Genomic DNA, 16,005 nt, shown 5'->3' with positions numbered 1-16,005 from the left:
TTCACCATAATCACACCAATACAATATATGGGGTAGCCTATCTAACTGTTGTCGACTTGGCGGTCTGAAGTGCTGACTCATAGTCGACAACAGGGTAGCCTTCCTCCTCGAATCCGCATCCGTCGAGATCAAAAATAGCGCTATGTCTCTCCTGACAGTATCCGTAGACACCATAGGGGACTACCATGCTTATCTCTGAAGTTGATATCCGGCGTCTTGTCTTGGCGCATGTTCGCTTGTATGTTGATCTTGTATCTTGATCTATTGTTCCGTATCCCCTCTCCTCCGAGGGGGCCTTGTATTTTGTAACACCCTGAAAATTTGACCGACAAAATCAAAACTCTAAAAATATGGATTTTCAAAAACTTTTTAAACTAATTGCATCATGCCGATCTTATTCGTCTATTTTATCTGGATTTGATCTCGAAGATTATTAATCGTGAGTAAAGAATAGTTAATTAGGAATAAACCTTAAAAACAAATTGGTAAAATAAATACAAAATAAAGATTAGGTGGGATAGAAATAAATAAAATATTATCGCGACCATATTTGGATCAATTAAATTTAAATACGATGGAATAAGAATTAACCCTAATTAAAACTCAAATAAATTACATAAAAATAAAATATGAGTAATATTAATCTAGGGTGAATTCATTAGTTAAGATAACACAAATATTGAGTAAAATGCATATATGCAAAATTAAGAATTGTGGAATCAAATTTATACGGAAATTACACTAAAATCGGGTTAATTAGAAAACGGCACTGTTCATTGCACCTAAGGTGTTCGACGGGGTCCCCTAACCCAGCTCCTCCTTTTTCCCCCTCTCTCTGTTGCCACCGTCACCGCGCGTCACCGCCTCGCGCCCCGAGCCTCCGCGTGTCGTCGCCTGCCGCCGCGCCACCGTCGCCATCGCCATCTCATCGCCGCGGCCGCGCCGTCGCCGTCGCGTCCCGCCCCGCGCCGCGCGTGCATCCCATCGCCGCCTCGCGCCGCGCGCCACCACTGCCGCGCCGTCACCGTCGCCATCCCGTCGCCGCGTGCGCGTTCCATCGCCGCCTCGAGCCGTGCCGCTGCCGCGCGGATTAGACCTAGCAGATTAGATAGCCGAGCGGAGGTAGTATCCCTGCATAGATAGTTCACCCCTGAGTGAGGCAGGTGCGCTACGATGGGACAGCCGTTGAGGTAGGACCGAGAGGCGTGCCCTACATCGGTGTTGCCATTGGTAGGACTGCCATGAGTGTGTGAGAGAGAGAACTTAACTTGAACCATAATTTAATATGCGTGTGAGACTTCTCTTTCCCCGGGAGTGCCAGAACTCCTCTCACTGCTAGAAACATGGACGCCTAGAGTGCATGAGGATTTAAGTTCATGGAGCGGGTACTGCCAATGCGAGGTTATCGAAAAGCTTAGCCGTGACGCGTCTCATGTGTTGGGACGAGGCTCATGTGTTGGGCAATCGTGGAGTGCGGGTAAAGTGTACATCCACTGCAGTGTGAGTAAACCAAATCTATTCGAATAGCCGTGCTCGCGGTTATTGAGCACCGGGACATGTATTACACTTGGCTAGACTCTAAATTCTTAACTTGTGTGGGATGGGATATTGCATGATGAATTTTTATGCTGATGGAGCCACTTCCTGAGAGGCGGGAATGTGGACGTCCTCAGAAAACCATAACGACTCAATGGCGGGAAGCTATCCTTGGGATCACAATGGATGGTGGACAGAACCGTCATTGTTTAATATGAACACTGGTATTAAAACTTGAACAGTCTATGCTAGGTCTTAGGCTTGTGAAAAGAATTACAAAACTTGCTTTGTGCAAAAAGAACCATAGCCATCCTTTGAATTCCTCTGTCATATGCATCATTGCTGTGATGGCTTGCTAAGTACGCTTGGTACTCACCCTTGCAAATATAAAATTAATCAGAAGCGGGAGATGAAGCCTTGGAGGATCCCTATGCCTACTATCAGGAGGGAGATGAAGACGATGGCGCTCAGTAGGTCTTAGTACGGTCGTTGCCTGTGGCAATGGCATGCCGCTGCCTGAATTCCGCTGCCTTATCTATTTCTGCTTTTGGATGTATTCCGGACCGCTCGGTCCGATGATTTAAGACTATGCCTGCGGGCTTATGATGTAATAATTCGTATTAGACACTCGTGTATGTGCACTTGGTATTTCAGCTATGAATTCGTGTGTACCAGACTACTTGATCCAGGGAAATGGTACTGTTTACACGATTGATTCCTGTTATAAAAACGGGGGTCTACATATTTATACCCATAGGTGTCCCATTGTCCAAGTAGAACTAGGAAAACCAATATGGATACAATCCGAGTAGTCATTGTTGTTTCCATGTAGAACTCTAGTTGTCTTTCCTTATGTGGAACTCTTCCTATATCCGAAGGTTGTTTCCGTATAAGACATGGTATGTGGTGGGTCCTGCCAAAATTTAGTCAACTACTATTACATATGTGGTATCCATAACCCTGACAAAGCGAATCACACCAAACCAAATTAAAGGAAAACCAAACAGGACAAAGCGAACATTATTCCAGTCTATTGGTGAATCTCCATATGTAATTGGCAAAAAGTTGCATAACCGTCGTCTCAAGCTTACAACATGCAACAAACAAAAACTCTCCATATTCATCACACTTTTATAATAGAGCTCACTGCCTGAGCCAATATGCTATCCTGAAAATTACCCGTATATAGTAAACAGATGGTGATTTATCAAAAACCCTATTATTTCTACTCAACCATAGAGTCCAACATATGGTTGAGGCTCCAACAAATATCAGTATAGAAAGGGAGTAGCTATATAAAGGGAGTATCAGTATATGTATCAATATATAAGGAGAGTAGCTATATTTATGGCGCTATATGTTTTCAAAAAAATAGTCATCATGTATTTACATTGTAAGTTGCTAAATCATGTATTTACATTGTAAGTCCCTAAATTATATATGTAATTTTAGTGTAGTTACAATGTAAATCTTAAAATTACATTTACAATTAGTATGTAATTATTGTGTAAGTATAATGCAATTATGGTGAAACTAACATGCATACTAATTACTGATATATTGTAATTAGTATATAATTAAAAGTTAAAAGGTAATCTGCCGCCAAGCAGAAAAAAAATCAGACGGACCAAAACAGACAAACAACTAAAGATCTGTTTTGATCTGTTTTAACATATCAGGAATTTCACCTAGGAAAATTTTTTTAGAAAATTTATAACTTTTTTAATCCTAAGATTTTTGTGAACATAGAAGCCACGACTAGAACTTAGTTCTGTAGAATAAAATAAAACACGTAGTTTTCTTGCACATGGTCAGAGTTCACCCAAAATAAAATTTATAAAACCTTGTGATAACAATTTTCAAGTCAAACAAAACAAATTTTGATCTTAGTTTAAAACCATAATCATCTCATAATTTCATCTTAACTTAACCAACATACTTAGGTTAAATACAAAGTAACGGAAATATTGGTTTTAAACTATGCAAATATAAATGGTAAACAAAATAAACATGGTTGCATGTGCATATTGTTATTTTAGGTTGGTTTTTGGATCTTCTAGGTGCATCGTATGTCATGGCTAGAGAAAACTCTAAAAAATAAATTAAGGAACAATAAATCCCACCAAAAATTCTCATAAGTACTAGTACACAACACCCTAAAGCTCCCAGTTATTTTAGTTTGAATTTATCACTCGATGGATACCCCAAATAATTCCTACAACTCATCTAAAAATCTGGAAAACAGGATACCACTTAGCCTATTTTGCACCTTCACCATAATTAAACCACAATTAATCTAGAAAAACCCTTTGGTCAGCATGTTAAACACATTGTTCTCTACTAACTGGTGCAATGTCTTAATCAAATTCGTAAATGTAACCACATGAAGTGAGGACCACAAGTTAGTTAAATGATATCTCGACTGCAGTCAACAAGCCACCTAGTCAACTTTACCAAATTACCAAAGTAAATCTAAAAATAGTTAAATCTTGGGACTTGGCACTTTGAGCCATCACATCCTCGTTGACCATGAAGCAACCTTGTCTCCCCCAAAATTCTAAATTATGGAGTAAGTGGAAAGGAGGAGAGGGATTAAAACCACATGTTGAATAGTTTAAACAATTAGAATATTTGAAGCTTCTAGGCCTCACCCTCCATATCTCTCTTACATGTGGGACCAAATCCTTATGGGACCCATGTGTCATCCAATCACAGCCAACATACCATCTACTCATCTCTCTTTTAATCTTTCTTTTATTTCTCAAAAGGTGAGATAAGGGTTAAAATACAATTCTCACCATATAATTTACATTACTACTCACACATGCCTAGAGTACATCTTCAAGGGCCCTTTAGTAATTCACATGCAACCAATCAACATTAGTTAATCACCCCTTGAATCTATCTTTTTTTTTTACAAATGGAGGAAAGAAAGAGAGAAGGGTTAAAGTCAACTTTCACCAAAATTCATACTATCTCTATAGTCCTTCTAGGAAGCATCTATATGGGCCCATTTTCTATCCATTCATCATCCATACTACCTTGGTGAATCACCTCTTAAATCTATAAATTTTTTATTTGTCAAAGAGGAAGAGAATGAAAGAATGGTTTAAAACCAAATTCCATCATGCTCCTCACCTTACCTCACTAAGGGTGTGTTTGAGGATAAGGGGATTGAGGAGATTAGAAAGATACGCAAAACGAGATGAGCTATTAGCTCATGATTAATTGAGTATTAACTATTTTAAATTTCAAAAATAGATTAATATGATTTTTTTAAAGCAACTTTCCTATATAAAATTTTTACAAAAGACACACCGTTTAGTAATTTGGGAAACGTGCGCGCGGAAAACGAAAGAAACCAACTCACTCACCCTCTCGAACGCTGCCTAATTCTTCTAGGGAACATCCACAAGGGATCACTTGGCAGCCTCACATACTAAACCATGGGTAGAATTCAAGTAGAAGCATAGCCCTTTAGCTCCCAACCCCCTGAAATCGTGTCTAAGCCATATCATGACACCTAGCAAACCACTGCCTGCATACAGTTCAGTTCGTTTGATCTTGTATGTGTATATATGCAGTGTTATGCAGTATTAAATCCATGTGTTGGATATTTACTACAGAGTGACATCTAGCTACACTTTCAGAAAATCTGCTTCAAGTTCAGGATTCAACATTGACATTAAACACCTTTTTTAGTGAGCACATGAACCATAATTACTTCAACTCTTCAAGCCATTATGCCTCCATCAATGTTTTTCCGTAAGCTATGAAGACTATTGCTCAAGACGCACCATACAAAAAGATAAGGCAGCCAATAGTCTAACAACAATTATAGTTGTAAAGCCATGGTTTGCTAAAAAGCATAATAATACCAACTATCCTTGTGAAGCCAATAATTGAACATCAGCATAATGTCAAGCTATCCTTGTGAAACACAGAATTAGCACGTCACAACATATTTCACTTGATCCAAGGTGTGTTTACATAACTTAAAAAGGTTCCGACTTTACATCCTTGCATTCAAATAGAAACATTTGGACCATATTTTGGTGGTGAATTAAGCTTAAAGTATCATAGCTAAAGCAGCCAAAAAGATGTTTTTGTCTAAGTCTCAAAAGTTCTTGCATCGATGGATTGAGGAAGTGGACCGAGAGGGGGTATATCTCTTCTAAAACTATGGAATATGTTTCAGAACAATAATCTAGAACGGTATAGCCGATTTGAGGAATGTGATCCTAGTTTGACTCCCTAGATTTTGATCCTTTTTATTTTTTTTCCATCCACAACTGATAGTGCGATAGCAGATGGCTCGATGCGACAACAGGATACTTCGTCCCAAAATGACACCACCCTACATAATAAGAAATGCATTCACAATCAGAATATAAGTGAATATAAACAACCAAGTGAACATATATAAATAACGGCCAGTTAGTCTAGCAAATAGAGAGTTAGTTTACCTAAGGATTATACTAAGAGCACTTCAGTAGGACCATGCTAACCGTATTGGACAACAGAGTATACCACCATCTATAATTGTGGAAAATAGAGTTTTATGAATTTAATTAGGTACTAATAGCAACACTTTATTTAACCAAAAGTGCAAGCGGCTACCCGAAGCTAAAATTAGAACTGACATCTTTATGTGAAATTTTTGTCCTAAACGCAAAGTGGTACTTATAGACATTCATCTCTATTAGTATATAAACCTTTCACTAATGCAGTTTAATGTTCACTTGAGTCACAAGATTTTCTAAACTTGAAAAAAAGGAACTTGAAGAAAACAAGGATTATACCATGAAAGTGACATAACAAACCATGTGATTATATCCAATACTGACTCAATAGAAGCCCAGATATACTTAGAAGAGTACACAGTTATGTGTAGAAATATGCTTCTGACTCTTTGAAATCTCGAAAAAAAACAGAACCTGTATGCCTGCAGTATGCAAAGCCATGAGCAAAATAACCTGTTAGTATATAATTAAAAGTTAAAAGGTAATCTGCCACCACGCAGAAAAAAATCGAATGGACCAAAACAGACAAACAACTAAAGATCTGTTTTGACATACCAAGAATTTCACCTAGGAAAAAATTGTGGAAAATTTAAAATCAAATTCCACCATGCTCCTCACCTTACCTAACTAATTCTTCTAGGAAACATCCACAAGGGACCACTTGGCAGCCTCACTTACTAACCATGGGTAGAGTTCAAGTAGAAGCTAGCATAGCCCCTTTAGCTCCCAACACCCTAAGCCATATCATGACACCTAGCAAACCACTGCCAGCACGACCTCCATCATTTGAGTAGCCACTTCGCTACTCTCATCTTCATCCTTTCCTTGTTACGTTCCACAATGAAACTACTCCCTCCGTTTCGTTTTATTTGACACCGTTGACTTTTTAGCACATGTTTGACCGTTCGTCTTATTCAAAAAAATTAAGTTTCCTATCATTTGATTCATTGTTAAATATACTTTTATGTATATATATATATATAGTTTTACATATTTCACAAAAGTTTTTGAATAAGACGAATGGTCAAACATGAGCTAAAAAGTTAACGGTGTCAAATAAAACGAAACGGAAGGAGTACCAAAAACACCATCGGAATCTCCAAGAACATCCACTACAAACTCTGGGACGAAGATGTTTAATCTGTCGTAGATCTTGACTAGTGGGTTTCTCCGCACTTCATCTACGGAAACACGATCTCCTTTCCATGCCGGATCTATCCATGTCTTTTTTATTTCCTTTTGGCACAGGTCGAGCACATGGTGTTGCGCCCGTCGTTGTTCTCGGCATCTGGAGCACCGCCGCTCGTCGCTTCGCCGTTCCCGTCGATCCAATGCAAGTCCAGCCGAGCTGTTGCGCCGGGGTAATGTCCAAGTTTCTAGAAGCAAGATGGCCAATGGAACGAACCAGGTCGCCATCATCGAGGAGATACCCTCCTCCTTCTCCAAGTCTGGCCACCGGCTCTCCTCTTCGATTCCTCACCCCCAGGTGAGCTTCGGCGCGATTCTTTGCACCGGTAGAGTCCTAAGGTGATCTCTGATCCATTCCTCTCCATGTCTTGGCAGGCCAAAGCCCGGGAGACACCATCGTCGTCGACCTGCCATTAACGCCGCCGCCGAAGCATTCCTCGGTTCCCCGTAGTTTTCCGAGCATCGTCGGCGCATGCGTGACCTCAAGTTGGAACCCAGGAAACCCAAAGTCACACATGCATGCACTAGAATACACTAAGGGCTCCTTTGGGAGCTGAGGGAAAGAAACCCAGGGAAATAATCCCCCAAGGGGATTTTCCCTGTGACATATGAACTCCCTCCCTTCCCTAGGGAAGTTGCTCTGCGTTCATTTGGAAAGGAATCCCACGAGGGGAAATTCCACTCTCCTTTCCTTTGAAAATGCTAGCTGCTAGGGTTTAAAATGCGTAGCGTGATAAAAAATGAAACTCACAATAACTAATGAGCAGGAAAAGAAAATCAGGGTAACAAAATAAATTCAAAAAATTCATACAGAATTCGGAATATCCACAGAAAATTCCAAAAATTCAGACATTCATACAGAAAAGGCATAGAAAAACTGGTGAAAATTCAGAAAATTCACAAATAATTTGAAAAATTCAACATTCAGCTAATACAAAATATGACAAATTACAAAAATTGAACCTTGGTTGATTGGAATATTTTACATAGGCATACATTAAAATGACAGATAAAGTAAGCTAAAACATCAGTGTAATGTCTTTTCGACAACTAATGTGCAATCATTAACAGTTGACACAAATAGACATACATGTAAGCAAAGGTTAAGTGGAAGCCATTTTGCGGCAAGCTTGCAAATGTAATCCTTGGAAGTATCAAATAATCATCTCGGTGGAACTAGACTTAATCTTTACTCTTGTCACTTGTAAATCCCCAAAACAGCAATTTCATAAGGGATAATCTGTCAAATTTTTTTCTCAATTAATGGTTGCAAATCAAAATGTCTAAGCCGCAGCTAAAACAACTTCAAGAGAATGTAAATTGCTTGTATTGTTCTATTTCAAGTCCAGATACAAAAGGACACACAATATAGAAACAAACATGTATTAAAACTCATCTTCTTTCTACAGTTATTAATGCTCCATGCAGAAACAAGTTTCAAAGAAACAAATAAAGAAAGTTTCTACAACTTTGGTCGCATTCTTCTACATTCCATTGACACACAATATAGTGGTAAAAGTTTCACCTTTGGTCCATACACATATAATTTTCATCACTACCATTGAATCCCATCAAAAAGCTTTCTGCTTTGAAAAAAAATAATTCAACCATTTTGTTTAATTAGGTTCATGGGTAAAAATTAGAACACAAGTTAACACCAGCAAGTTGGTTCAATTCTAAACACAATGGCATGTGTGTTCTGACTACAACTCTGTAAAATTGAATGACAAAAAATATGATATTACAGTGCGAGCAACTCTTCTAAAGTGATTAATTATTCTATACATGCAGGGTCCATGAAACATCACTGCTGCTTCCTTTGGTACAGCAGCAAACAAACAATCTTCCTTTGGTACAGCAGCAAACAAACAATTGTATTCATTTGTTCTTTCTAGAAAAAAGTAGTTCTGATGAATACAGCAATGACTACAAAATGAATCACAAAATTTATGCACTGAAACTTGAACTAAAAAAATATGAAGTTATGTATCCTGCAATATTTACTCGAATTATCCCATCAAGATGCAGTTCAAGTAGAAAATAGTAAATCAAAGAGACTGTTAATCAGGGTACTACAAAAGGGCTCTCAGAACTTCTCAACTTGTGCTGCTAAAGATCTATTATAAGTCCACATGCTTAACTTTTTATTTTTTTATAGAGGTAGAGTGCTTCCACTAGCTCCAAGACACAAAGAAATATATGTCCCACTTGTGACCTAGCAGTATTAAGCAAAGAACATTCAGAGCTATACAACCTTTTCAGTATTAATGTGCAATGTTTCAGATGGATCGTGGCCATCTCCAGCTAGCTATTTCTCAGGTGGTCAGATGCAGTGTGTATTAGAATTCAGACATAGAGGCAAGAACCTACCACCCATGTCGAGGATGATATACTGCGTTCCCATCTCACCCTTCTTGCACTGAGCTTCCTTGCCATAAATCCTCCGCGAGATCCTGCGGATCACAAACACAAATCGATCATGGTAAGAGAACCAAATTCATGGTAACTGACGATTCTTGTAGTTGTTCTATCGAAGCAGTGGATGCATCATCTTCCCTTCTTAATCAACGTTTTTCAAATTCTCCTTGGTTGTCTTGCTGCAGATGTACATTCCAAATTAAATTGAGTATCCCGCATATAGTCCAACTCCTCTCTGAATTTAATTGTGTATAGCAACTCCAGTGTATACATGTATAACTAGATCTACTCCTTTCTGAGTCTAGACATGTGTACAAATAAACAACATAACAAGTCTTTGCAAAGATCATTCACACAAGAATCACCGTGGTTTCTCTCATAAGTTTCAGATTTACACAAGATGCAAAAACTAATTTATAGTCGAACCAAACCGAATCGTAAACAGTCACAACACAGATTTTGGATCAAGGACATGAACCTGACGAGATCAGCCTCGAACTTAGTCGCCGTGCTGGCCGTGCTTAGGGATGGCCGACGAGGTCACTGTCGAGGTTGACCTGGGGGATGGGGTGCTGGCGCTGGATAGAGCGCGTCGCGTTGCTTCGGTGGGAGCAAGATTGACGGTGGCCGTTCTAAAGAAGCGGTTGGGGGAGATGAGAACAGATTGAGCCATTGAGCAAAGATCTGAGGGGAAACCATAGAGGAGGAGGACAGCAGAAACCCTAGGAGGAGGAGGAGAGGAGGGGAAAGAGGAGAAGCGCTTACCCTGGTGTGGTGGTAGCGTTTCGCCGGAGCAGTCCTGGCGGTGGGGTCTCGCCGGAGGAGGAGTCCCGGCGGTGGCGCATCTCGCCGGAGGAGTCCCGTCGGTGTCCACTCCTGGTTGCGCGAGAAGAAGCGGAGGCGGATCGAGCGAGGATTTTTTCCTGACCTCCCGAGACCGGGGTCCTTTCCCCAGGGATCCCGCGTGGATTAGGCCGGAAAATCCCCGCCTCGTGAGCTTCCAAATGCTCCGGAAAAATAACCCGTGGATATTTCCCGCTTGGACCAGCCGCCCAGGGATTGGGCCGGGATCCCGGGCTGCCAAAGGAGCCCTAATTCGGGCCAGGGCTCGACATGCACTTGCATACCAAGCACGCTGCCGCTCGAGCTCGCCGCCGGCACAATTCTGTCCACCATCTTGCACAAGACCACCACCGATAGGTTCGCAAGGCTCCGCTCTACAAGTCTTCTTTTGGCCACTCCACCTAGACACCTAGATCGCAGCCGCTGCTCTGTTCCCCCTCACCCCGTGTCACTGACGTGCGGGCCCCACTTTTTTAGGCGCCAGGAATTAAGGGCCTGTTTGGCATAGCTCCAGCTCCACCCCTCCTAGAGCTGGAGCTCAACCAAACAGTTTCAGCTCCACCAAAACTGGGAGTGGAGTTGGGTGGAGCTCTCTCACAAAATGTACTAGAGTTGTGGAGCTGGGTTTAGGCAGCTCCACAACTCCACTCCAGACTCAACTCCTGGAGCAATATTTAGAAGTTGGAGCTGTACCAAACAGGCCCTAAATTAGTGAGAGATTAAAACATGTAAGGTTCTTTTTGTAAAGAGGCTGAGTATGACATGTGGACCCGAGGATTTAGCTGCAAATAAGCGAAAACTAAGGTACTCTTTATGAAAATAATTTAAACATGTGCTAAGGATCTTGGGTTTAATCCTTAGAAGTCTTGGGAGTTATCTGCAAATGTTCTCTCACTGGCCAGTGGGCCCCATCACTTTAAAAATCTGGAAAATACTCAAGTCAATATTTGCACAGCAGAAAAATAGGAGAAGTTGTAAAATTCATATAAAATCCATTTTAGCTCCATTTGAGTTGAAACAAATTTCTGTGGATTCAAAAAGTTATAAAATTTAATGGAAAGGTAAATTTTGGCGCTTACAGTAGAATAAATGCCCCTGAAAATTCATATATGGAATATTAGACATAAAGCATACACTAATTTGTAAAATCTATAGCAAATTCAAAATGACTCATTTTGAGGTGAAATAAATGTTAGAGTACTCTATGAATCATGCTATTAATTTTCATGAACGAAAACTACACTCTTTCAGTAATAAAAACTTCACCAAATATTTATTTAGTAAAATAACTACTTTAGGGCAAACTACAAACTATAAAATCCATAAGTAATTCATTTTAGCTCCAAATGAGAGACTAATCTTTGAAAGAAACCATATCCAAAAAAATCACCAAAATTGGATAATGAATAAATGCTTAGAAACTTCTAAAATTCGTGCAAGATTAATTCCAACTCCAAATGAAGTGATCTCAGATTTGTTAGGTTGGTAAACTAATGATCCTAATTACTGTAAAATAAAATGAGGCACTTACAGTATCCAAAACATATCAAAAAATCGGTATAGCTAATAAAGCCTATAACATGGCATACAACTTATAAAAATTCATAATAAAAACATGCCGACTCTAAAAATTATGGAACCAATTTTATTGGACCCCCTGGGAACATATCCTTCACTGCAGCAACCCAACACTTCACAAAACTTGGACCTAAAATGAACCAAAGGATTAATAGTGCTTAATTAGCCTAGTGCTAGTATTAAACTTTGAAAATTAATAACTCACAAATGCAAAGTGCTAAAATAGAAATTCCTTCACCACAAATCTTATCCACACAGCCCTATCTACAGTAATTAACTCGTGTATTTTAGCGCATTTTAGATTTGTACATGTTTTGGTATTTATTTGTTACCTAAATTTCTTTTAGTGGACAAATTTATATTGGTGAAGAGATTAGTATTATAGCTGATCCCAGGGAGGTCATATATCAATCAAGGCAAGTTTTGCTCTTCCTTTGAACATTGAATCCCATGTTTTCGAGCTAAATTTTTTTATTGTAAATTTGCAAGCATAATTCAAACAATCGGTATCTCCAAAATGACAAATCATAGTTATATCCTAAACATGCATGAATTCCTTTTAAAAATCCATCACTTTGCTGATTTGAACCTTAGGAATATTTAGAGTGCTTTATTTGTGCTTATATGAATATAAACATGATTTTTGACAAATGCAAATGCTTAGCCATGCCTAGAATCAAATGTATCATGGTCATGGATGACTTACTATGCTATTTAGACATTTTTAAACATTATGGACAAAGGTGATGTTCTGTGTATTTGTGAAATAAAATGGTGTTAAAGTGAATTTTAGGCTTGGACAGCAAGTGATATGCATATGGTAGTAGTTGCATACCGATAGGGAGAGTGTTCATCCAAGTTAATTAAGGACCGAACTTCATATCACCCACTCATATTTACCGTACATCCACATGTGCTATTTATGGGGTGGCCTTGGCCAATTAAGTTATTTAATGTGTCGACGTTTGATGTCGCGATTCCGGTATTTGCATAGTATGGGGATCGTTGGTACTAGGATATATGTGAGATTGTAATAAAAGAGATGGGGACGAGGATTTTTATATAGGTTCGGGCCCCTTATCTTACAGGTAATAGCTCTACATCCTGTTGGCCGAAGCCGGTCGTTGCTCTTATTCACCATAATCACACCAATACAATATTTGGGGTAGCCTATCTAACTGTTGTCAACTTGGCGGTCTGAAGTGCTGACTCATAGTCGACAACAGGGTAGCCTTACTCCTCGAATCCGCATCCGGCGAGATCAAAGACAACGCTATGTCTCTCCTGACAGTATCCGTAGACACCGTAGGGGACTAGCCATGCTTATCTCTGAAGTCGATATCCGGCGTCTTGTCTTGGTGCATGTTGGCTTATATGTTGTTCCGTGTCCCCTCTCCTCCTAGGGGACCTTGTATTTATACTCATAGGTGTCCTCTTGTCCAAGTAGAACTAGGAAACCAATATGGATACAATCTGAGTAGTCTTTGTCGTTTCCATGTAGAACTCTATCTGTCCTTCCTTATCTAGAATTCCTCCCATATCCGAAGGCTGTTTCCGTATAAGACATGGTATGTGGTGGGTCCTGCTGAGATTTAGTCAACTACTATTGGGTATGTGGTATCCATAACCCTGACATAATGTCTAGCCTTACATATAGAGGCCGTAGTAGAATGAATTAGTCTTAGCGATGATTCATAGGAACTACCCATGGTGTGTGGGTGATGATTATTTGTAGAACGACTTCCCTACATGTGTGTGTGATCCGTGAGGGGACGAGTTCCGCCTCACGGTATGGGCGTCTAAGTCTATCCAATTCAACGGTATAGCGTCTCGTAGGGGAACGAATGTGTTCGCTGCCACGGTGTTAGGTTTAAGGCGTGGGCCTACCACCTAATGATTCTAGGTCATATGCCTAGGATGGAGTCACACTTGCCTTCACTGATGCAAGGCTAGGCATTAGATAATGTAAAGGCTTCATTATGACCTGTAGACCGTACTCAACATGTAGGGTGGTGGTGGTACCGACAAGTACCAGACAAACTAGAGTGACTCACATCACATGGTTAACGTTGTACAAACTCTGCAGAGTTCTGAAAACTAATCGATTAGCCATGCTGACGGTCATGAGCAACATAGTGTTGTGATGTAGGTATACTTTTATGTTTTACAAATGCTTTTGGAAATGAATGATTTGAAATGACAATGATATGTGTGAGTTGTGGCCTTGCTACCGGTTGGGTAGTAAGGATTTATACTTATCTATATTGATCTCCATGCCATGTTATATAAATATGCTTTACTCTTTGCAAATGTTTTCCTTAAATATGTTGCAAAATATTTGTGAACCGAAATTGGCTTTATGCTGAAAATTGAGACAACAAATAGCCTTCCTTGACTTAGAGCTTTTCATGTATGTAGATTTCATAGTGCTCTTGACAGTACATTAATTTTGTTTAATGTATTTGTCAGTGATATAGGCCCGGGGGAATCACGTCTAGAGGGAGGAGGCCGCCGTCAAACCCACGTGACTCCCCCCAAGGGGGATCAAGCCTGGGGTGGAGCGGCGGCTGCCCCCACCCAGCTAGAGGGAGGAGGCCGCCCTCAAACCCACGTGGCTCCCCCCGAGGGGGTCGAGCCCAAGGTGTCGCGGCGGCTGCCCCCTCCCAGCTTGGGGTCGGGCCCCCCCAAGCTCACGTGGCTCCCCCCGAGGGGGGTCGAGCCTGGGGTGTTGCGGCTGCTGCCCTCTCCCAGCTTGGGGTCGGGCCGCCCCCAAACCCACGTGGCTCCCCCCGAGGGGGGTCAAGCCCATGGTGGAGCGGCGGCTGCCCCCAAATCCACGTGGCTCCCCCCGAGGGCGGTCGAGCCCAGGGTGAAGCGGCGGCTGCCCCCTCCCAGCTTGGGGTCGAGTTGCCCCGACCCCCTCCACGTATCAGCTGACGTGTACAGGGTTAGGTGGGCGCGCCTAATGCCCATTTAATTGCATTTAAAGCGGTCTATGCAGCCATGCCACGCCGCTTTTAATGTGGCGTGCTACATATCTGACCGGTCTGTAACCGGTCAAATGACCGATGGGACGACGACTGTGTGCCCCCGCCCTGTCAGTGTGTCAGGCGGCGAGCGGCGTGCTCCGTCCCGTCCCATCATAATGATGAGGGGCTTCATAGCCTCTTACCCCGGTCAGAGCTAGTCCAACCACTCTGAACTGACCCGGGGTCTCGTTTTCTAGTGTGAACGAGAACCCGGAAGTCCTCATCCATTAAATGGCGAATGACAAGGGCGCCTCGCATGATCTGATGGACCCCACGCAGCAGCCGATGTGTAGATAGCTTCTGGGCTAAGGCACAAGACATGTAATTAATATAGAGAATACTTTCCCTTCTCCCGAGGGAGCACTCACAGCATATGTGGTATCCCCTTAGAATATAAAAGGAGGACCATGCCTAGCAGGAGGGGGAGGAGGAACTTCTCAGCGGACTCATACTTGGGTCTCGCAACCTCAAGCACTTGGGTTCTACACACAATCAACCAAGCACAGGAGTAGGGTATTACGCTTCTTAGCAGCCCGAACCTATATAAACCCCTTTTATCTCATGGTCTTGGAGGGGCCTGACCCCCTTAAGATCACACAGTTTCGCTCACCGAATCCTCGAATCTCACCCGCTGCCCCCGGTCGAACCAAAAAAGGGGGGCCTCACGGTTCCCTGGTGGAGGAGTTCACCCTTCGACAATATTTATTCTTGTTGTTCTAGAATATCCATTTTTGCACGTTGTATACTTAGTCTAAGTTGAGTGATGCGTGTTATTCGACCACTTCTTCTAGGACTTGGTTCAAAAGATGACAATCCCCTAGTTGGTTTGCTTGTGTTTTGGGTAGCCAAGTTTCCGCGTATCTCTAATTATTTGGCCGGTCGGTCTATGT

General features: G+C 41.3%; 2 long non-coding RNA genes across 7 annotated transcripts; both read right to left on the bottom strand.

The window, feature by feature from the left end:
* Positions 1-5,678: 5,678 nt before the first annotated feature.
* Positions 5,679-6,143, bottom strand: LOC136351436 (uncharacterized). The gene is made up of 2 exons (XR_010734536.1): positions 6,003-6,143; positions 5,679-5,893 (listed from the first exon to the last, which is right to left on the bottom strand). It is a non-coding gene; the product is annotated as an uncharacterized lncRNA (long non-coding RNA).
* Positions 6,144-6,359: 216 nt separating this feature from the next.
* LOC136351435 (uncharacterized) lies at positions 6,360-10,551 on the bottom strand. Of its 6 annotated transcripts, XR_010734534.1 has the most exons (5): positions 10,431-10,551; positions 10,144-10,297; positions 9,618-9,700; positions 8,338-8,487; positions 6,360-6,481 (listed from the first exon to the last, which is right to left on the bottom strand). It is a non-coding gene; the product is annotated as an uncharacterized lncRNA (long non-coding RNA). The 6 variants fall into 6 exon arrangements; XR_010734531.1 differs by lacking the exon at positions 8,338-8,487 and having other exon boundaries at positions 6,369-6,481; XR_010734530.1 differs by lacking the exon at positions 8,338-8,487 and having other exon boundaries at positions 6,384-6,481; positions 9,618-9,844.
* Between the last annotated feature and the right edge of the window lie 5,454 nt (positions 10,552-16,005).

This window comes from Oryza sativa, chromosome 8, assembly GCF_034140825.1.
Source record: "Oryza sativa Japonica Group chromosome 8, ASM3414082v1".
Taxonomy (NCBI): domain Eukaryota; kingdom Viridiplantae; phylum Streptophyta; class Magnoliopsida; order Poales; family Poaceae; genus Oryza; species Oryza sativa.
The sequence above is the reverse complement of the archived record's forward strand: the minus strand, read 5'-3'. Positions and strand labels throughout refer to the sequence as shown.